The sequence below is a fragment of the Marmota marmota genome, unplaced genomic scaffold, assembly GCF_001458135.2.
Source record: "Marmota marmota marmota unplaced genomic scaffold, marMar, whole genome shotgun sequence".
NCBI lineage: Eukaryota > Metazoa > Chordata > Mammalia > Rodentia > Sciuridae > Marmota > Marmota marmota.
The window spans coordinates 34,760,522-34,785,050 of record NW_025999853.1 but is presented as its reverse complement, the minus strand read 5'-3'; the positions used below and the strand labels follow the sequence as shown (position 1 = coordinate 34,785,050).

General features: G+C 32.5%; 1 pseudogene; it reads left to right on the top strand.

Annotated features, from left to right (window-relative positions):
* Positions 1-207: 207 nt before the first annotated feature.
* LOC125618175 lies at positions 208-19,829 on the top strand (annotated as a pseudogene).
* Positions 19,830-24,529: the final 4,700 nt, after the last annotated feature.

Here is a 24,529-nt window from a genome sequence, read left to right as displayed (position 1 = left end):
AGAGATATCCATATGGATAGATACACTGAAAGCACATATGTTGGAAATGTAATCCCTAGATCTATATGCTAATGATATCTGGAAGTGGAACCTCTGGGAGGTAATTAGGATTAGATGAGAATATGAGGTTGGGCCCTTTTGATGGTATGAGTGACTTTATAATAAGAGTAAGAGAGATTCTAGCTAGCACACTTGCTCTGTCTCACCATGGAATGCTGTCCACCATGTTATGGTGCAGCAGGAACACCTTCGCCTGATGTGGAGCCCATGATGGCATATTGCTCTAGGACTACCAAGAATCCAGAACCAGGGACCAAGTAAACTTTTATTCTTTATACATAAGTCTCAGATATTTTGTTATAGCAACAGAAAATGGACTAAGAAAGATAACTATATGCATTAAACTAGGTTTATGTTTTCTCCTTCCTGGATTTGCTCATCTTTTTATTTTCCCAGTCTTGGTGAGTAGCACCACCAGAGTACTCATTACTTATGTCAGAAACCTGAGAGTTCACCTTAATTACTTCTTCTCATTTAACCTCTAATCTCATTGGGTATAAAACTCTGTTTGCCTCCTTAACATTGGTTGAATTGCTCCCTTTGTTTCCATTCTCAATGCAATTGCTTTATTTCAGACCATCATTGCCCCCTGCTAGACTTCTCTAAAAGCTCTTTCACAGGATCCCATGCTGACCTAATTCAGTCTCCCCAGTTCTAAGAAAGATCTTTATAAATAAAACATTAATATGAGCATGTCATTTTTCTGCTAAGAATCTTTCAATGGCTTCTTTCACTTTCAAATTGTAAAAGAACTTATGACATACTATAAGAAACTTTTATATCCTACCAACTTTTGCCTTATAGGCCCTATGTATTGGCAGTCATTCTTCAGTTCCTTCTTAAACTTCATGCTAAGCTTAAGGATAGCATCCAACTTTTTTTCTGGGTTTATGTACATGTTTTTCTTGCAGCCTATACAGGTCTTATCTTTTTTTCTGCTCAGGTAACTCTTACCCCTCTTTTAAACTTTTATGAGAATGTTTTGGCCCTCTCTCACCACCCTTCTGGTTTTTTATGTACTTTCTAATAATTATCTTAAGATCCCAACTTATTAAGTTGAATCACTATTGTCTTCCACTATTCTGAACCCAAAGATTATGTTTCTTTATTGCCTCCAATTTTTCACAGTGCTTAGCATACAGTGTATTGTTAAAATTTATTTGTTAGAATTATTGAGTGAAATAAAAATCTGATTTATTTAAGATTATACTTCATTTATTATTGTTACTATAGTCATCATCATCATCATCAATAGAAGTTGCTCCACTCAAATTCCTGACTTGGGCCTGATATTAAACTTATTATAATTTCAAGCAATTCTAAACTTTAAATCATGATGAGCACTCTCAACTACCCAACCAAGAGGATGCTGTTTACATAAAAGTTATCTAGTTTAATTTTAGATGAACGGAGAATGCAGCATTAGCATTGATCATTTAAATTTTAAATTTTGCCTGCTTTCCACTAAAAAATATTCCTGTGAATAATTTACAAAACATAAGTTGTTATTTTGGCTGAAGATTAGGAGCAGGAGCTAGTCCAAATAATGAACAAATTAATAATAATTTCTTGTGTGAACAAAGCTTTCCCTGAATGCTGAATGTCTTATAGTTTGACAATGGCTTTAAAATCCTAGTTATGGTTAGTTTATTTTGCAATTCATGTTTTAATACCATTTCAAAAATTATGATCTAAGATGTTAAATACACTTGTAGAAAAAGTAAAAAAAATGATAATATACTATTTAAGCATATATTAAAGATTTTAAATCTACTTCGCACTCTGATATTTCTAATTTTATGAGTCAAGAGACTTAAACACTGTCATGAGTACATGATTTTCGCTTACAGGTACATTATAGCATACTCAAAACTACAATTGAATTATGAGTAATAGCTGTGATTTTAGAAGCGGAGAATAAAATGGAATAGTATAATATTTACCTCTCCTTAGAGTATATTTAGTCTACTTAGAACATGCTGGTGTAGATTTGAGCAGGTAATAATTGACTGTATTTTAAAGCTGGAGGCAAAGCCTAAGGTGCTAACTCAAGCAGGTCATTAACACACTGGTAAAAAAAAATGCTTAAAGGATATATTATGGCTTTCTATTTGTGCATTTTATACATTATATTCATTACTGAAGATGCTTGAACTACTTGAGTTAAATATAATACATTGGCATAAATGGATAATTCATTAATATTACTCTGCAAGTTGACCATTTTAGAATCTGTTATGTTTTCATATGTAATTTTTCTTTTTACTACCCACCTTATTTCTTTTGATGCTAATGAATAACTACAGTGTTTCCTCATCTTGGCTTTTGCATGCTGTAATGTGTATTAGGCAAAACTATAATGTCACATTTTCCTGATGTTTGAAAAGTTATGTCTGTACTTGGTAAATATTTATTAAATGTTTATTGCCTATTGAATTACTAATCAAGTATTTAGTATTTTAGCCAGCATGCCAATATATTAAAGATTTAAGGAATTAGGGAACTATATTTTTTAATAATGAAAATCTAATCTGTAAAATTCAATTTATTAAATACTTATTGAAATGAAATCTTTGCCCTGACTCCTCTGCTTTCCTTTACAAACAAACTCTTGACTGGATCATTTCTCACGCTCATCTTTGCTGGAGTTTATTAAAGATATTTAAATTCTTTTTTCTTCTTCTTCTGTCCTTAAGATTTTTTTTTCCTGCTAAATGAAATAAAGTTTCCTCATTAGAAGTCTCTGCTCTCCAATTCTTCCTGCCCACATCTTCTCCACACTGAAGTCTTTTCAACACCCTTAAGTCTTCCTATTTTCCTGAGGAACTTGAGTACTTTCCTTAATTTTCCTCTAAGAGGTCAGAAGCCAGTTATTTACTGTAAACAGATTAGAAGGCAGCTATTGCCCAAAAGGAGTGGTGGGACTTGCAGCAAGGGTGTAGAGCATACTTTATCTAGAACATTCAAACTTTAAAAATGGCAAATTTGCACTTGCATTGAGTCTAGCAGTTTGTAAAACTTGGCTATGGGATCAAGCCCAAACTCTTAAGCGTAGCTAACTCTGTCTTTCCACATCTGGCCCTGTCCTCTGACTCAGTCTGTCTTCCCCCCGTTTTTTGATGTGCAAGACTTCCATTGCATCAAAGCACTGTATCAACCTCTCCTCATCCCTTCTATAAACTTTGTACCTTTTCACAAATTGATCTGTCTGCCTGGATTTATCCATCTATCCCTTTCATATATCTCTAGACTGGTTTGAAAACTTCTCCTTTCCAAGTACTTGTTTATTACTTGATTTGACCTAATATTATGGTTGCATGATTATTATAGAATTCATTATATGAAAGTATAATTATTTATCTCTGACATCCTAATAAGACTTGCAATTCTTGTGCATGTCTATCTATAACTTTAGGATGTCTTTTTCTTTTCTTTCTTTTTACCTATCCATTGATAAGACTTGTATGTATCAATTAGTGATTGTTTTCTGCTATGGGGTTTTGTCTCACCCCATGAGACAGATGAGGTGAACTACAATGTTGTCAGAAACCCTTTTTCTTGTCATTTCAATTAGCCTTTGTTAGCTCATAATTTTATTTTAAGATTATAAAATGACCTCTCACCTCCAGCATTACAGCTGTATTCTCACAAGAAGAATCAAAACGTAAAAGGTGTCTGTCTACTGGCTTGGTTACTTCTCTTAAGAGATACTTTGTCTTGAAGAACCAGTTCATTACTCACAATTGAATACAATTTGACAAAATTATGGTACATGAACATTTTTAATTTACAGAAAGAGCTAGGCAATAATAAATTTTAGTGGATCCACTCCCACCCTACATAAAACTGAACTTTGCTATTAAGGAAAGAAAGAATGACTATTGACTTCATTCTGTGTCTCTTGGTACTCGTTATTTCACAATTTGAGCTCCTGGTAGGACATTTCCATACAATAGCTAAATAAATGTCTAAAGATCAATTGACTCATTTGGAGAGAAAAATAATGGAAGAACAATAATTAATAACTAGGAAAACTAAATGGAAAATGCAGAAGAACACTTTAATCTCAAGAATTCATTTAGAGTACATAGAAGTATAAGCTTATATTTGGAAGGAAAAACACACACAATAGGAATAGCAAGTACCCAACATGCTCATGTTTGCCATGAGTGAGAAAGGGCTCCCTGTCTGGAGACTGGTTGGGCTCAGCTCAGTGCTGTTGTTCAAGTCAACTCCATAAAAATATTTTATCCACTTCCCATTTTCTTGTAGATTGTTATGGTTAGTATATAAGGTCTTCTCTGAAAGCTCACATGTTAGACAATGTGGCAATGTTCAGAGATGAAATGATCAGATTTTGGGAGCTGTAACTTAATCAGTGGATTGATGCATTTGATAAATTGATAATTTGGATGAATTAGTCAGATGGTGACTGTGAGTTGGTGGGGCATGGCAGAGGTGAGATGCTGAGGCTGTACTCATAGGGATTATACTTCCTTGACTCCTTTCACTCAAACTCTCTCTTCTTCCTGGCTGTCATGGACTGAGCAGCTTACTCTATCATGATCTCCTGCCTCACCACGAGCACAGAACTATGGAGCCAGCAGACTATTAGCTGAACCTCTGAAACTGTAAACCAAAATAAACTTTTCTTTCTCTAAGTTGTTCTTGTCAGGTATATTAGTCATCTCAATGCACAGCTGACTAACACAATATGTCTCCTTTTCATGGTGATATCTAAATTGCTATTGACTAGTAGGTGATAATGAATCAATACCATGTCCCACCCAAAACAGATAAAAATACTTTTACAGAAGTATTTAAGAAAGTAGCTTTAATATCAAGAAACAACTAAATGTTCTTCCCTAGGCAAGGCCATTAGAGAAATAATTTGGATCAGTATGATTTTTATTAGTTATTTTTAGTTATACATAATAGTAGAATTTGCTTTGATATAGTTATATAAGCTTGAATATATCTTACGCTAATTAGAACCCTATTTTTATAGATGGATATGATTGTGGGATTCACTATGGCATGCACATATGTGTACATAGGTAACCCACTTATTGTGGATTACCTTCCACATATCAGAGAAAACACTGAATCTTTGGCTTTTGGGGGACTGGCTTATTTTGTTTAGCAGGAGAGTCTCCATATAGATCCATTTACTAGCAAATGTCACAAAGTCATTCTTCTTTATTGCTAATACCCCATTGTGTATATATACCACATTTCCATTCATCTGTTGGAGAGCACCTAGGTTAGTTCCATTGCTTAGCTATTGTGAATTGAGCTGCTATAAACATTGATGTGGCTATGTCATTATAGTATGATGATTTTAAATCTTTTTGAAATATGCTGAGGATTGGAATAGCTGGTCAAATGATGGTTTCATTCCTCATTTTTGAGGAATCTCCATATTGCTTTCCAGAATGATTGAATCAATTTGTAGTCCCACATTTTGTAGTCCCAATTTCCCCCCACATTCTCATCAACATTTATTGTTTCTATATTATTGATAATTGTCATTCTAACTGTAATGAGATGACATCTCCATGTAGTTTTAATTTGCATTTCTCTAACAGCTTGAGATGCTGAACATTTTTGTAAATATTTGTTGACCATTCTTCTTCTGAGAAGTGTCTGTTCATTTTCTTTGCCCATTTATTGATTGGGTATGATTTTTGTTAGCTCATGAGACTAGAAAATATACACAATTTTGCTTTGTGAGCTATTGAGAATAGTTAGTTTTATCCGATCCACATATTATGGTCATGCTCCACCAGTGCCAGATTTTTAATGCTACAAGCCACCATTTATAAATCACAATCAAATAGCTCGTTAATAAATCACAACTGAATAAAGATTCATTTTCTTATACTTGTATGCATAGAGTTCCTAAAAAACACACAAAGAAAAAATATTCCCCCCTACTAATCATTCCATAGAACACCAATCACATGGAATAAAAGTATATTCAGTGCTTTATCTTTGTATGGAAATCTATCTCCTTGTGCAGAGTGTTTAAAATAATTCACACCACAGAGAAAGTTGCCTGCTCTGATTGCACAGGACTTACCCATCCCTGAGAGCAAGTTCTCAAATGCATCAGTAACATCTGGATTATTGCAACAGTCTCCTTATAAGTCTCCTTTATGCCAGGGAATGGTGTCCATGCCCTTAGAGAAGTTCTGAAATAAGCATCTGAAAGACATGATTCTTGATGCTTCACTAATAACTCTTCATTGTTTAAAATAGGTAAGCATGATATCAAAGCTACTCAAAAGTTTATCCTCTAAAGCCTGTAGATATAGTAAGTAGATTAGTCATTACCTACAGAAGGGGAAGAGATGGGAACAAAAAGTAAAAGTACATGAGAGATCTTATTGTGTAATTATAATGTTCAAAAACTGTTTTGTTACCCTTGAACAACTTATTTGCTCAAAATAATTTTCACATTATACACCTGAAATGGTTGAATGGCTATGGTATGGAAAATATGTTTCAATAATATTTGTTTGAAAAAAAATCTATTAAGTAGGCACTGCAAGAAACAGATGGGGCCAATCAGTGCAGGATAGGTGGGCTGAAGGTGAGGGATGAGTTTGTGCCCACTAGTGTATTCACCACCACTTCTGTTCCCATGAGCTTCCCAGCCTTTCTCCCTCAGATCCCATCCTGGTTTAGGCAGCCCTGAACAAAAAAAAAATTGACACACAAGAGACCTGGCTGGAAGAGATTGGAGTCCCCCAATAACTTTCAGATTCAAAATAACCATCATGAAATTTGGAAGCCCACACTTACACCCTACCTCAAGAAACCCAAGAAGGGTTCAGTGACTACAGTGTACTTTTGTCATTATTTATACATATGTGGGGCAGTTTTGTTATGTATAAGATTACTAGGTAACTGCTACTTTCTCTTTCTTTAAGCTGGGACAATGCTTTCAAAACACAATTGGAAATTCACTTAAATATGTTGAATCTAACTTTCTTAAAACCATGAAGTGAAATGGAGGAATACTTGGAAGAATACAAGGCCAATATTAATGAGGGCACTCAGAGGAAGGTATAGCCAGTTCTCACCCTGGCAGTTCCCATGAGGGTACTACCCATAGCTTCATCACATTGTTGAAGTCTTCTTTAACACAGACATTTTCCCAAGACATACTCTGTAAAAACTTTTAAGTTAGATATATAATAGTTGTGGAGATGCTTTCCATGGAAAACCATAAACTACATCTCTGTCCTGCTCTTTCTCCTTCTAAGAATTATAAGTTAAAAAAATGACTGAAATAGCACTGAGGAAAAATGGGATTAAGACAAGAGTTTTTTTTCCCTGTATTCTCTTGACTTTCAATGACCACTGTAAGTTCTCACTAAGAATCCAAATTTCAAATTATAACCTCATTTTAGGAACAGTATTGTCCACTGATGTCACAAGATTACATGAGCAGTGAGACATATAGTTGATAGACAGACTCAGATATTTTGATTCTAAGTGGTGTGTTCTTTTTAAAAAAAATCTTGCTGCTGAGTATTTGAACAAATTGAGGTATTGCATATGAATTCCTCTGATTCACCAACCCCTTCTTGCTAACAAACAATGTAGTCTTTTTTAAAAAATATTTTTTAGTTTTAGATGAACACAATACCTTTATTTTATTTACTTTTTATATGTGGTGCTGAGGATGGAACCCAGGGTCTCACATGTACTAGGCGAGCATTTTACCGCTATGGCACAACCCCAAACATACAATGTAGTCTTAAAGGAGAACTGATCTTACTGATGGATGTGGTCCATGACCATGACTCCGAACTTACACTTAAATTCTTGACCTCCAGTAAGGCCATTAAAGGACAGAGATTTAAGTATCATTGTGAGAGAAGCTATCACTTGAGGACAATGATAATTACCTTGGTTCCAATAATTGCAAGTCCATGGATATTTAGGGATCATAGTGTCCAGCTTCACTGATGAGACACTAAAACCCTCAGACACTTCAAGAGTATAGTTAGCCCAGTTTTAAGTGTTCCCTAGAGAAAGACTTCATCTTATAACCACCTGTCTCCAAATGGAGGTGAGAGAGAATGGATAGGCAGAGTCATCTGCTAGAATCCATGGACATTTTCCTCTATTCCTTTTTAGCTCCAAAGTCAATCTTGCATATATGTTTGGTGAAAAATCATCTTGTTTGAGAACTCTTTTAGATTCTCATTGTTTTTTTTTTTTAATTAAGAAGGAAAAAACATTTTGCTAAGTAATATTCGCAATAGCTGTGGTTGATGATTTCATACCTGCTTTTGCTTCTTTTCAACTTGACTTTTCTTTCTTTATTTTGTCACTCAGAGCATAAAAGCATGTTCCATGGCACTGTATAAACGACAAATTTTCTCCTTATTCCTGTCACTATCCACATCTCTGCTAAAACTCTGTGAAAGTGTAAATAACATTTTATATTAGAACTCCATGTATTGCTAGCTCTGATACAACTTTCTGTTCTGAGAGATACACAGGAAAATAACAGGGCATCTTCAGAGACCATTATGTGTCTGTAGGAACATTAGGGAGTACCCAGAAATTGCTTGTAAACCCCTAACTGTATTGTCCACAAGCATGAGGTGTTTGAAGGGCTTTCTTTCTTGATTAGTAGGTGTTTTCATTTTAATGGTCTCATGTGTTCTCCTACACACACAGGTGGCACTTATATCCCATCACAACAGAGACTGCTGGGCTACAACAATGGGTAGAATTTTATTTGGTGAACATTTCTCATAATTGCCAATATTGATTCTCTTTGACTGTGTAGACTTGAACGATATTATATATCTGGAATGAGAGGGTATATTAAATATAAACAAACCCTATGAATCTTTTCAAAAAAAGACAAAAATTCCATAAGAAGATAAAGAAAAGTTTATGTGAAAGTATGAACAGAAACAGTGTGAGCCATTTCCAATGTTAAATTAAGTTTAAAAGAAGAGTCTTTTTTAAAAAAAATAGTTCATATTTTAATTCATGACAAACAGAAGTTCATTACTTCTTAGAAAACTAATGAGAGTTAAATGAGACTATCCAGAAAGTCTACTGAAATTTGTTTTTATATCCTATAAAATGTAGTTTCTCCTTTATAAATTTTTCAATTTATATTTTCAATGTTTTCTTATCACCTGACTTAATATCAAGAAAAATATGCTTAATTTTATTTTTAGAATCACAAAAATACTATCCAAACAGACAATGACTTAATTTTATGAGTACTTTCATTTCACCAGATAGTGGGGTGCAGTATCATAGTGGGCAAAGACTTATTATATAGGGGCACAGTTATAGTTATGCAAACATGACTATCCAATTTTAGTGCTTTCATAAGAATAAGTACATTGTAAAATTTATTAAGAAATATTAGCTTAAAAATATGGAAAGTATGTTATTCTAACATACGTCCTTTTACTGGACAAGAACTATTCGGTTTTATAATTATTTTATAATTTATTCACAAGTTTTTCAAAAGTGCCATTGAACTTCTTCATTATTCTGTTTAGTAGAAGTTCACTGGATGCATTCCAAATTCTGATTGCTTGGCTTAATTGAAAAACTTTTAGATTTGTACTAGATGTCATTTTTTTACTCTATAGAAAATTGCTTAATTTTTCTTCTTCAAAATAAACCTTCTCCCCAAATCAAGCACACACCCACAAGAAGTGATTCAACCTGTGACTGCTTCTTGCCTATAATTTTCAATGGAATGGAAAAAAATCACAGATTCTTTCTCCTGCAGGGTTGCTGACAGAACATCACAAGCCTAGAAACAACAAAAAAAAATGTTTGCACTGGAACTTGGAACTAACCAACTGTCATGATTCCATAAATAAAATGAAAGTAAATTTATATTTCACTTCATAATATTTCAACACTTATTAGGCTTTTTTTTCAGAGTGATAGTTTAAAAATATTTCATATAAACAAATATGGAACAAAAATCATTTGACATTAAATAGAGCATATGTAATTATATCTAGTTCCTAGAATTGAAGGTAGGAAAACATACTTTTTGTGCAAACATGGTATTTCAATTTCAGTTAAAATTTATATTTTGCATTTAAAAAGGATACTAAGCTGTTATTTATTAAGAAAATGGCAGTGGAGAAAACTGTAAAAAATTATGCTCAATTAAGTAGATGCTCAAATTAAATACACAGGTCAATTTTGATAAAACAAAAATTTCTGAAGGCCTGCTATTATGTGACTACCACTGTTAATCAACTTCACAAGCCATCTTGCTTCTCTTTCATGTTTCTACCTTTATTGAGGTACTCTTGACAAATCCCAATAGTATATATTTGAGGTCTATAGCCTGGTGTGTTGATATATCTGAGCAATAAAATGTTCAAAATTGGGATAATTAACATATCCATCACCTCCCTTCACTTAGCACCCCTCCTTTTTTTTTTTTTTTTTTGCATTGAGAACTCTTTAAGCACTTACAAACTTAAGATTAACCTTCTTAGCTAATTACAACTATACACTACAGTATTGTCAACTTGAGTCACATTGCTGTACATTATATCTCCATAGATTATTTATCCTGAATTTTTTATGATTTGGCCAACATCTCCAAAATTTTCTCATCTCCCAGTGTTTGGAACCTGGGGAACATTATGCCAAGTAAAATAAACCAGACATAGAGAGGTACTGCATCACCTCACATACATGTGGAATCTAAAAAGTCAGTGTCGTAAAAGTAGAAGGGAGAAAGGTGGGTGATGTTTTTCACAAATGACACGATTTCTTTTCTTTCTTCCTTCCTTCCTTCCTTCCTTCCTTCCTTCCTTCCTTCCTTCCTTCCTTCCTTCCTTTTTAAGGCTAACTGACATTTCACTGTATATATATATATANTATATATATATATATATATATATATATATATACTCCACATTTCTTTATGCATTCAACCTTTCAGAGACACTTAGGTTGTTCCCATATCTTGGTTATTTTGAATAATGCCACAGTGACATTGGCTGTAGCATTCTCTTTGAGATACCAATTTCATGTCTTTGAATGTATATTTTGGAGTGGTATAGTTGGATCCTATGTGGTAGTTCTATTTAAAATTTTTTAAGGAACCTCCATACTATTTTCCATAATTCTTTTATCAATTGGCATCCCCACCAACTGTGTATAAGGGTTTCTACTTCTACACATCTTGCTATCTTTCTTTCTTTTTTGATAATAGTTATTCTGACAAGAATGAGGTGATATCTTTTTTGTTTTGTATTTGAATTTCCTAGCTGATTGGTGATGTTGAACACTTACTTGGAACATTTTAGCATTTCCATGTATTTTTTTTTGGGGGGGGAGAACATATCTATTTAGTTTTTTTTACCCCATATTTTAATTAGTTTATTTGTTGTTTTGCTATTGAAATGTATGAGTTCATTATATATTTTGGATATTAATACTTGTAAAGTATATATTTTACACATATTTTAACTCATTCTGTAGGGGATCTTTTCACTCTGCTATTTCATTTTTTTCTGTCAAAGACTTACATTTTGATGCAATCTCATTTGTTTGTTTTGGTTTTATTTTTGTCTGTGTTTGTAAGGTCATGACTTAGAAAAATTATAACCTGGATAAATATCAAGAAGCTTTTTGCTTTTAATCATCTTATGGATTTAGATCTTAAATTTAAGTGTTTAATGCATTTGGCGTTGATTTTTGTAGATGATGCGATAAAAGGATTCAACTGCAACCTTTGCATGCCAACATTTATTGAAGGGACTGTCTTTTCCCCATTGTATGTTCTAGACATCCTCGTTAGAGATCAGTTGACTGGAGTTATGTGGATTTATTTCTGGGTTCTCTGTGTTATTCATTGGTCTATATGTCTATTTTCATTCCAGTAGCATACTGTTTTCATTGCTCTCTATTTTTAACACAGATGCTTCTTGATTTACAATGGATAATGTCCAGATAAATCCAACATAAAGTGAAAATATTATAAGTTGAAAGTGCATATAATATACTTAACCTACTCAACATCGTAGCTTAGCAACACAGTACCCTGTAGAGTATGTTTGTTTACCCTGTGATTGCGTGACTGACTGGAGGCTGTATCTAGCTGCTCCTGCCCAGCATCATGAGAGAGTATCATATTGCCTAATAGTGGCTTGGCAAAAGACCAAATTCAAATTTGAAGTACAGTTTCTGCCAAATGCATATCTCCTTCAGTATAAAATCTAGTCTATAATGTGTTTATTAGAGTTCAATTAAAATAGTGAATTCAAATGCATCTTGATTTTTCTATTAGAAATTTTGTTCACTAGTATTCATAATAACATAGGAATGTTACACAGTATTCCAAAAATTAGCAACAGAGCTAGTAGCAAAATTTTGTACTAGTCAGAAATAAGTACTCATTAATTTATGCAAAAATGAAACATATCCAAAGCTGATTAGGAAGGGCATAGTATCAGTAGGAAGTTCTGGTGAATTGAGTTCAGGAAGGACCCAGAACAGCACAGCAGAGTCAAGAATGTAGCACAGGGGCACCATGCTCAGAACAGCAGTGCTTCTTTCTGCATTGCTGATGCTGCTTAGCTAACTTTGGCTAACTTTTATTTTCTTACCACTGGAATTTTTGTTTTATCCTAGTTTAGTGAAAAATTGGATAAACTGGGTTATTTTTTAGATTATTTATAAGTTTTTTTAATTGATCCAGCACCCATGGAAGCCACCTTGAATAAATACATTTAATAGAATTTTGCCAATTTACTGAACTATGAGGATTATGTCAGAAACAAATATTCCCTACTAGATTTTTTTGCTGTTTATTATTATTATTATTATTATTATTATTATTATTATTTATTTATTTATTTTTAGAATTTCTCCTGTTGAGTACTGGAATCTGGAAATGTGGAATTCTCATGTAGTTCCCAACTACAGTCAAAGACAAGTGGAGAACATCAGGAGAAATGCCTTCTCTACAAAATAATACCATTAGCCAAGGTTGTTACAAAATCTTCCAACCAGCAAAATAATTATTCAGATGTGGGAAATATTCTGATTTGGGTTGAAAGTATCCCTAGTCACTTTAAGCACCTGTATATTCCTCTCCAATTATTGGGGACCAACTCCTCTCTACAAATGCCATAAATTTCTCATAGGAGATTCAATGAATCAGGGAAATCATTTCCTTTTATAATCTGACAATTTCTTGGGGCAAATCCTAGATTATTTTATTGACACTACAGTCAATAAAGGAAAGACACTACTTTCTTTTTAAAAGGAACCCAAGAAGGACTTGGATTGCAAACTTTGCCTTGGGCTGTGGATTTTGATATCTGATCTTGTCATTGTCTTACTATTTCCAGTATATAGAAATAGATATTTTATTTTCACATGTCTTTGAAATGGGATTATGGCAATTGCCACTCATATCTCAAAAACTTTTCGGTGAGAACTATATTGCAGGGAACCACAGAAATGCATAATACAGCTCTTTCTCTACATTATACTATAGAAAGACAAAATTATCATCACATCATGCTAATTAGATGTTCGTGATCTTTGGTTCTATATAAGCCAGAGAACAAAGCTCAGATGTCGGTATGCCCTTGAATGTCTGCTAGTCACAGTTTGCAGTTACAAATAACAGAAACAGATTAAGCAGAAAAGGGCTTTATTGGAAGGGTTTCAGTTGAGTAATAGATAGACTTATTAGGAAAGCCAGAGAACCAAGCTTGGGCAACAGCCTAAACAGGCAACAGCACATCCAATAAGGTACCACAGGGACTGTGTGCATTTCATGCAATTGTTAGCCAGCTGGATCTTTGCCATTGCTACTGGTGCTACTTCCACTGGATCCTAAGCTTTCATTTTCTTATACTTACTGCATTGTTTTTATAATTCCATCTATATTGTGCTTGCCTTGGCAAATTTAAGTTATATATCTTAACCACGGCTCACTAGGTACTATAGATATTGTTATTTTTTACATTGGTATGTAATTTAAACACTATTGCCAAAGTTGATTTGTTTACTTTTTAAACATATAGATGCTTGAAACAGTATTTAAGCAATTTGCTGAAAAAAAAACAAAACATAACCGATTTTGGTGTAGTTGTTTGGACTCAAGTATTGGCATACATCTAAATTTCTAATCTATCATCTTTTTTCCTCTTCCACTGGCTACATTTCCTCGTTTATTTTCACTTTGCTTTGGAAAGAACTGGCTTTCCCAGCCTTCTTTAGATTAACCCAAGAGGAATGATTGTGTCTGCTTTGGCTTTAAGCCTTCCCTGCTTGGGTTCAGTGGTGTGTCTGTTAGGGATGAAACCATATTGCCTCTTGTGTGATGATGTAGAGAAACATGGTAGCTATCAAAAGAAATGTGTATCAGGGAAATTATATACATGCCTTCCTGATTCCTTTCAAGTGCCCTCTGGATTGCTGGGAAATGGTGGAGTTTGACTCTTTGTTTTATTTCCTAATCAGTGAACACTGAGGAAAATAGATATATTTCAGTTCAACAGAAAGGAGAGGGCTTAGGCTATAATATTCTCAAAATCAGAATCCTATAACAACTTTTATACAGGAAAAAATGCAAGCCCACAACTTTAGTTGATTATTTAGTGTAAATAAAATATGCCTAGTGCTCAAATACACAGTGGCCCACAGGCAGGGCAATGGACTCAGTTGACTTGGTTCAAATGTTGTAAACTTCATGTGCCCACAGGTTTATGGCTGTATTTTGTGGAAGTAATTTAAGTGGGGCAAAGGTGAAATAGACACACACACACACACATACACACACACACCCCCCAAGAGGGGGTAAAATCATAAAGAAGACAAGCAAGATCTAGTCCTAGCTCTGTTATAGGACTTAGTTTATGCATTATTTTCTGCATCATTAGATAAAATGAGGTAACACATGTAAAAGTCACCTTGATGTATGACACATTGTTTGGGATTCTCAATAAATGTCAGATATCATCCTTATCACCATGATATAAAGTTATAAATGGATAAAATTAACTATCTTAAGCTCATATCCAGCATCATCTTGCTAAACTACTTACAGATTTCTAAAAATGGAGGTAGAAAAAAGTAGATTCTGTCTCCAATAATTGAGAGGCCTGTAAGCACAAAACAAAAACAAAAATGTTAGTCATTATGAAAAGAATGAAAAATAATACTAATAAAGAATCAGATTATATATAGATTGTATAGTAACAAACAGTGAATCAAAAGGAATGGATTTCATGAAAAGCCATAGATAAATTAAATAGAAATATAAAAGTTCACAATTTATATATTAGGTTTTGGAACTTAGTCATAAATTTTTAAAAATAATGTCATGTCTAATTTGTTTAGATTTATAATATGCTAGTAGATTAATTTTAAGGAAAAATATTCATAGCACCTGGGTAGGGAACAAATATTGAAATAGATGGTCCAGGAAGCATTTCACTATGTGTATTGTTTATTTATTTATTTTTGTAATATACGAGTTTGTAAATTTATAATTATTTTGGAACTCTGATAACAGATTAAAGAGAGAGTCTAACTAGGGAACTATTAAGAGACATAATAGAAATCCATTTACACTAACTTAGTATAATTTTAGAACAGGTTAAATCTCTTTTCATTGCCCATTAAAGACAATAATATCAATGACAAATGAACCCAGAGCCTACAATACCAAATATAACCTACAAAGAAAGAGGGTACATCCTTTAAAGAAATTTATTTTGAAATAGTACAGGATTAAAAATTACGTTGATAAACTGAAACTATTTTAAATATCATTTACTTTATGCTTTCAAAGAAGTTAGGAGACTTGTATGGTGGCACATACCTGCAATCCCAGTGTCCTGAAGCTTAGGTAGAACACAAGTTCAAGGCCAGCCTTAGCAATTTAGTGACACTCTTAGCAATTTAGAGAGAACTTGTTTCAAACACACACACACACACACACCCCTGGGAATGTAGCTCAGGAGTGAAGGGCCCCTGTGTTCAATCCTCAATGCCAAAAAGAAGGAAAGAGAGAGAGAGGGAGAGGGAGTGGGAGAGAGAGAGGGAAAGAGAGAGGGGGGGGGGAGAGAGAGAGATATGAACAGATAGGAACAAATAAATAAATTAAGAAATTAGGGATGTAGCAAAATAGGCATTGCCTTTTTTGTACTGGAGATGGAACCCAGTAGTTGTGTACCACTGTGCTACATCCCAGCTCTCCTTTTCTTTCTTTCTTTTCTTTTTTTTTTTTTTGAGATGAGTTCTCAGTACATTGTCAAGACTGCCCTCTAACTTGGGATCCTCCTGCCTCTACCTGGGGTTATAGATATGCATCATGGCACCCAGCTAAAATAAGCATTTTATTTAAAAGTGAGATAACTATATAATGTGAGAGGGCATTTTCTGAGTTAAGGTCAAAGGAGAAAAACAAAAATCTATGATCCTCCTATCAGATGTGAAAATATACCAAGTGGCATGGTTCAGCAAAGTCTTGATGAAGAGGAATACCAAGATCTTCACAGAGTTAATATTAATATCAAAAAAAATTTAAGAAATAAGATACAATATTATACAAATGATATGCAGGTTCAATTTGAAGAATAATATTTAAAATAAACATTTATATTTTACTATAGAGTAAATAAATAAAAGTAACCAGAGACTTCAAGACTGTTTGGGGGCCCTACTGATATATATGCCCCCCTGACAGAGACTGCCAGTTTTTGACATTTGGTGGAATTTGGTGAAAATGTCTTATGACATATACATGTGTGTATTTATATATCAATCATCAATCTACTGTGTATCTGCATCAAAAACCATCCATGATTTAGTTTTACTTTATTTTTACATTGTTATAAACAAAATTATGCTATTTGTGTATTTCAAGGACTTTTTCTTTCTTCACACTTGTGATTTTCAAATTTTCTTATATTGATATGTCCAACAGTACTTTACACATGTTTTCACTTCTTATTTTTATTTTATGTTATTTATTTATATTTTTTGTTACCAGGGATACTTAACCACTTAGCCATATCCCCAATCCTTTTTATGTTTTATTTTAGAACAGTGTCTTGCCAAGTTGCTTAGGGCAACTATATCGATAAGTTGCTGAGACTAGCTTTGAATTTGTGATCCTCCTGCCTCATCCTCCCAAACTGCTGGGATTACAGGGGTGTGCCACTGTACCCAACCACTTTATGCGCTTTACTGAATGAATATAACTTATTCATCCATATGTCTATTATTGGATATTAGAGTTGCTTCTAGGTCTCTTTTTGGTTGTTGTTTTTATTCCCATGTCAGTCACACACACACATACACACATACTTGAAACACTTGAAATTACTGGGTAAAAGGCAAAATATAGGCTTTTATTAGATAATATTATTTTGCCACTAAATGGCTTTGTCGACATTACTAGAAGCATTGTGTGATCTTTTTGTTTTCTTTCCTATCCTTTCCTGAGTACCACCAAACCTTTCAAATTTTATAATTTTATTGTATAAAATTATTTTGTATCTTGACTATACTTTGCCTTTCTCTGACTTCTTTTGAGGGAAAGGCACACTTTACATACATATTGATGATTTCTAAGCTGTAAAATGATTATATCTTTGGGCTAATTTTGTATAAACTAAAATTTGCTTGATAATTTTATGTAAAAATTATTTTCTTAACAGCTTTATTGAAATATAATTTACATATAATAAAAGTCATCCATTTTAATATATTTTAAGAGAGAGAGAGAGAGATTTTTAATATTTATTTTTTAGTAGTTTTCAGTGGACACAACATCTTTGTTTTATTTTTATGTGGTGCTGAGGATAGAACCCAGCGCCCCGCGCTACCGCTTGAGCCACATACCCAGCCCCATTTTTATATATTTTAAATACATAAAATTAAATACTATGACCCAATTATGAACTATATTAAACTTATGGTTGTGTGTCATCACATTTTAGTTAAGTAGTTTTAGAACATTCAAATGTTAAAGATACTAACATTTTTGCTATTATAGTTTTAATGTATTATAATTGAGACCTGAATATGTGTAGTGTTCCTTTGAAATTTGTTGAAATTTCTTTCATTAATATTTTATATATATCAGAAAGAGAATATAATTTTCAAGTTTCAGTTGTAGTATCCTATATATGTCTAATTACTCAGATTTATTCATTATATTGCTCACATTCTCTGTACTATTACTGATTTTCTTCTTGTATTATTTTTAAATAAAAGTTTGTGAGCTTTTTTTAATACTATAGTGAAACTTGTCATTCCACTTGGAGTGGTAATAATTTTTATTCCATGTTGATAATTGCAACAATTTTAGGTACACAAAAGTTTAGAATTGTAATATGTTCCTGTTGATCTAACCATTCTGACAATATTCAGTAATTTTTCAAATACAGATGCTTCTTGGCTTACAGTGGGGTTATATTCAGATAAATACATCGTAAGTTGAAAATGAAGTAAAAAATATATTTAACACATGTAAGCTACTCATAGCTTAGCCACAGCACACTTATGGGTACCTGATTCTTATGATTGTATGGGTGACTGAGATATACAGCTTGATGTCATTACTTAGCAATATGAGACTATTTTAACTATATTTTGCTAGATTATAAAAATATCACAACTCAAAAGTATGTTTTCTGCTAAATGCCTATCACTTTAGTGATATTGTAGAGCTGAACAGTCATGTCAATCCATTCTAAGTCTGGGACCATAAATATGAGAATGTATAATAATGCATTTTGCTTTAATTTTTTTCAACTTGGATTTATTTTGGTCACAATTACCTGCTAAATAGGTTTGCAAATATTTACTTTCAATCTTTTATTGTTAAAGTGTGCATCTTGTAAATAGCAAAATAGCTCCTTGTGTTTATGTTTGACAAAATGTGTTTTAATTAGAAATTTAGTTCATTCACATTAGTATGCTTCTTATATTTAGATTCATTTTTTGCAAACTATTATATGATTTCATTTGTTTTCTGTTTCCATTTTTTGCCATCATTGTATTTAAATTTAACTAAACATATCAACTCAGAGGTTACTATGGACAATTTAAAATGTGGAATGACTTTTAAAATCTTGAAAGTCTTGAATAACCATGAGAGCCACTTGAGAGGAGCCAGGATAGAATAATGGTCTGAAAAGCTGGTCTTAGTCAACGTGACAGCTTTGTTCACTAGCTAGAACACAAAGATTATTATTGGGTTGAAAAATGCAGCAAAAGTTACCATCCTTCACCGTTTTTTTTTATGCATGAAGTATACACATTCTAATTCCCATGATAGGGATCAATGTAGAAGAAATAAAGCTTAATAATACATGTTTTCCAGTGTGGGATTTGGGAGGCCAAGAATCTCTTCTGTCTTCCTGGAACAATTAGTATAAAAATATGGAGTTTAAAATAGTTGTGGACAGCATTGACCAAGGATTTCTGTACCTAGAGAAGAACTCTATATGATATTAGCATATGACAATCTAAGGAAAGCTGGATTGCAATATTTGCTAATAAACAAGATGTTTAAAAATGCAGAAGTAGCAGACATCTCCCTGTTTTTGAAGCTAACTTTTATTAGCTAACTTTTATTTTACATTCCAAATGCTCTTACTGGTGAGGGATTATGCCAAGCACTTGAATGGATGATGTTGTTGTTTAAGTGTTTAAGATTAGAAGGTTTCTATGGACCTTTTCTCATAGGTGTTATAAAATTGAAGGGCTGAACTTCACTTGAAAACAGAAAAAAATGGTGGTTTAGATATATCAAACCAATTTAATTTTTTTTCTCTAAGAAGTAAAACTAAAATCATTTATTTGAAAACAAAGATGAAGTCTCACCTTCCAAATTGCCTTCTCATTATTATTTCCTTCTAATGGACATTGTTAAACCTGTGATTGACAGTTTTCTCAGAATCAATTCTCTCAGGACATTGTGTAGCCTGTGCAAAGTACAAAGGGAGATGAAGACAATTTGAGCTTTAAAAGCTTTATTATTTCCACAACTCTCCATAGTCAAATGTTTCTCTTTTCTTGTTCCATTAAATCAAAATATAAATCAGCTCAGATATTATTTCCAATATTTTAAAATATATTACTTATGAAAATATTTTTGCATACAGTAGTTTATGTATTGTGTATACGCCTTAAATTCAAGAAAATGGCTTCTTTTTATGTTCTATTAATGCAAAAATTGACAGTGTCCTTATTTATCATTCTAAAGATATAAATATGGGTGGGCATTTATGCTAAGTGGGTTTTTGTATTTTCTTACTAACTATTTTTTATTGTATTAAGCAATCCCCCTAATTTTCAAGTTCTTTTAAATATATATTTGTTTTGTTTGAGAGTCTCCTTCTTAAGCATTCTGGGTGGTTTTATATGAGAATCATTTTCTGCTTTATGTATTCTTTTTTCTGTTGCACCTGCCCTATTTGATGCCTAGCTTAAAGAACAAGACTCATTTATAAAAATTGAATTTAAACATCCCAATTATAAAATATAATATGTGAAGATTAAAACATACAAAAAGACAAAAAAAATCCCTTAGAAATATTTCATAAAGCATAGACCTGTGCGATTAAAACTCAGAATTCCTACCTTGTCCTGGTGACCCCTACACACCTTACTTTATAGGAGAGTAATGATGCATTTAGAGAAGCCAAGTCTTTTATAATGCATAGTAAATATGTGTGACTTTTGATTCTACTGAAAATTCTACCTTATCTTAACTTTTAACATTAAAAATTAATCTTTTCTCTTTTTCTACTTCATATTAGTGGAATCATGCACTATATATTTTAAGTTTCTTTCACTTGATGTAACATTCATGAGATTTATTCCTAATGTTGTGTCTAGTCACACATGTATTAGTTTTAAACTTAAACTTAGTTTTTATTTTTATCAAAGTTATACAGGCATCGGCCTGGGGTTGTTGCTCAGTGGTAGAGTCTTGCCTTGCACGTGAGAGGCATTGTGTTCGATCCTCAGTACCACATAAAAATAAATAAACAAGTAAAGATATTGTGTCTATCTACAACTAAAAAATATTTTAAAAAGTTATACAAGCATATGAAATAAACTCATTTATATCTATACATTCACTATGAAAAATAGTAGTATTCCACCCAAAGCTCATTCCCTATTTTATGCTCCCTGAGGAAATTATAATTTTAAGCTGACATTTAGTATTTACTTTAGACTTTCTAAATCACATTCTTACAAGATAAACATTTTAAAGTTTTAGACATTACATATTGATTTCTCTTCCCAGGTCTTCTGTTTTGTTTGGTCAGGTCTGGTGGACATCTCGACTTATACCTTCAATTTTACCCTGAACATTCTCTCCCCACTTGCTGCAAGGCATCTCAGACATCTTCTGTGTTAGTTTATTCTCTTGTTAAGACAAAACACATCCTCTACAGAAGGTAGAATTGACATCTTGTATGTCTTCAAATATCTTTTTTCTACCTATATGGTTAGGGATCGCTTCCCAAAATTATAAGATGGTAATAATTTTCCTTCAGGTTCTAAAATGCAAATACCTGTTGTTTACTTTCTTTCAGAAAAATCACAGTGAACTTTCACCTTTTCACATACAGGAAACATTTCACAGCTTGTCTTTGGCATAACTGAATTATCAGCTTTATTACTCTTGTGCTTTGGGGAAATTATTAAGCAAAATAAAGTTTACTTGAAAAAAATATTGCAATTCTCTACAGGAGATCTGATAACTGAAATGGGATCTGAGTTACTAACAGGTGAGCAGCTCATAAAATGAAGATACTTTAGATAAAGAGATGATTTGTGTCCCAAGTGGGAAGGAGAGAGACAATGTGAGATTTTGTCATGTTACTCAGAACAGCATGTGATTTAAAATTTATAAATATTTTATTTCTAGAATTTTCCATTTAGTGTTTTTAGATTATAGTTAATAATGCTGGAAACTGAGCTACAGGAAGTAAAACTGTGTATAAGTGGCTCTACTGATTTTTTTTTCTGTAAAGAAGATCCATGATTAAATGATATATAGTTGGATTCTTCCAAATACATTAGAAAAAAAAAAAACTGTCATCAAATGTACAATAATTCTAAGAGGATATTAATGGGAAAAAAAACAATATTAGGCTATTCTTATAAACCTGGCATAAGCTAGATACTAAACCCTGGCAAACAATATGAGGAATAAAATTTACTTAGGAATCTCTCTCAGGAGTGAAAATATAGATATCTTAAACAAAATGTATACACATAGCATACACAATTCATAAAAAACAAAAATAATGTTCAAATGAGGTTTTCTGCCTCAGAAAATATGGGTGTTTAACATTTTAAAATGTATCAGTTTATATCACATTAATAAGACAAAGGAGGAAAGTTAACTGTCTTGATAAATTCAGATAAAACTTTTGACAAAATTCAATCCAAATTTGTTTTAGAAACTCTTAGAAATGTAAGTATCAAAGGAAATTTCCTCAATATGATTTAAAAAAAAAACAAAAACAACTACACCAAGAGAAACACACTTAGTGGTGAAATTTGAGGAGCTTCCTATCTGAAAGAGTAAAATAAAGTTGAATGCTCTCAATACTTTGTTTTCATATTGTAATGATTTCCTATGCTATTCAATAAGACAATTAAAAGATACATTCTTTAAAAGAAAATATCAGATTTGAAAAAAAAGAAGAGTAGAGTGCTGGGGGGCAGGGAAGAATACTGGAGAAAGCTGGTGGTTCTTCCTTGAATACTTCTCAGTCTATGCCTTGAGGCTGGAAGAGCCATCCACAGTAGTAAAGGGGACAATGTGTGTAGTTCTCACAGAGCCAGGAATACTGTCTGTTGCCATCAGCCTGACTCATAATTCAAAAAAGCTTTTACCTTAACAGTAAAGAGCAATTAACCCTAGACTGAATATTGCATTAGACTCCTCTAACAAAAATAAGACCCTTGAAGAATCAATTAATTATAAATAATTTCACCTGGAAACAAACACTGAAAATATATATAAGAGTATGGAAATGCTTAACACCCAACAAGGAAAATTTTGCAATGTCTGTCATCCAATGAAAATTTACCATGTATACTGAAAGACAGGAAACAGACCACATAAGGAGAGAAAATAATCACTAAAACAGAATGGACACAGATGTTAGAATTTAAAGAAAAAGACAATGAGACAGTTTATTACAACCATTTTCTTTTGTTCAAAAACATTAGGTAGAGACATAGAAGATGTAAAAAGACGTAAATCAGTTGTATAGTCATGAAAACTACAGTTTCTGAGATAAGTACAGAACAGGCTTTGCAGAAGAAAAGATAAGTGAACTTTAAGGGTTAGCAATAGAAACTATCCAAAGAGAAATACACTGAAAAAGAATTTTTTAAAATGAATAAAAAGAGCATCAGTGAGCTGTGGAACAACTCCAGATAATTTAATATCCACATAACATGAGCCTCTAAGGAATGAGAGGAGGATACAGGAAAACATTTTAATAAAAACCTAAAGTCTTCCAAATTCGATAAAAATTATGAACCCTCAGATTTAAGAAACTTGACAAAAATCTAGCACAACAAATACAAAAAGAAAGTGTACCAAAGCATATTGTAACAACATTATTTCAAAGATATATCCTAGGAAAATCATACCATCTCTCTTCATAAGAGCCCCATAATTAGAAAATATAGAAATTTCCACCAACAATCAAGCAGATAATTAAGATATGCTTACACAATGGAATACTATACTGCAATAATTATATACAAACTACAGCTACAATGATATAAAAAAAAAGTCTCATAACCATAACGCTGAGTGAAAAGTGCTAGATATAAGAGTATATTCTATTTTATTAGCTTTGAATATATCAAGTCAAGCATAAAGAATCTAGAGTCTGATTTCTAAATAGCCAGTTACGCTAAAAGAAAAGTAATGGATTAAAGGAAGCTGAGCAATGCTTTTGAGATACTGGTTGTGCTTTACTTAGTGATCTTATACTGGAACTAACACTGAATATTACTGAAAGGCTAGTGTATAAATTCAAAAATTTTGTATATGCACTATTAAAATGACTTAGTAAATTCAGCAGAATCATGTAAAAGATATGTACAATAAATAATTATAGTTTTTTTTTACATAACTAATATACAATTAGAAAATAAAGTGTTAGAGAAAGGGAAGACTCCCCATGATGCCAACATTGAATACATAATATAAATTAATCATAATGGTTTGAGACATATACAGAAAAAAATTAAAAGATTTTTGAGAGAGGTTAAAGAATAATATCATTAAATAAGTAAGATGATAAGTGCATAAAGGAATTTACCATATTCATATGTTGCAAGACTCATTGTAAAGTTGTTATTTTACTTAAACTGAAACTTGGTTGAAGTTCCAATTAAATTCTAGCAGAGTAACTGGTGGATA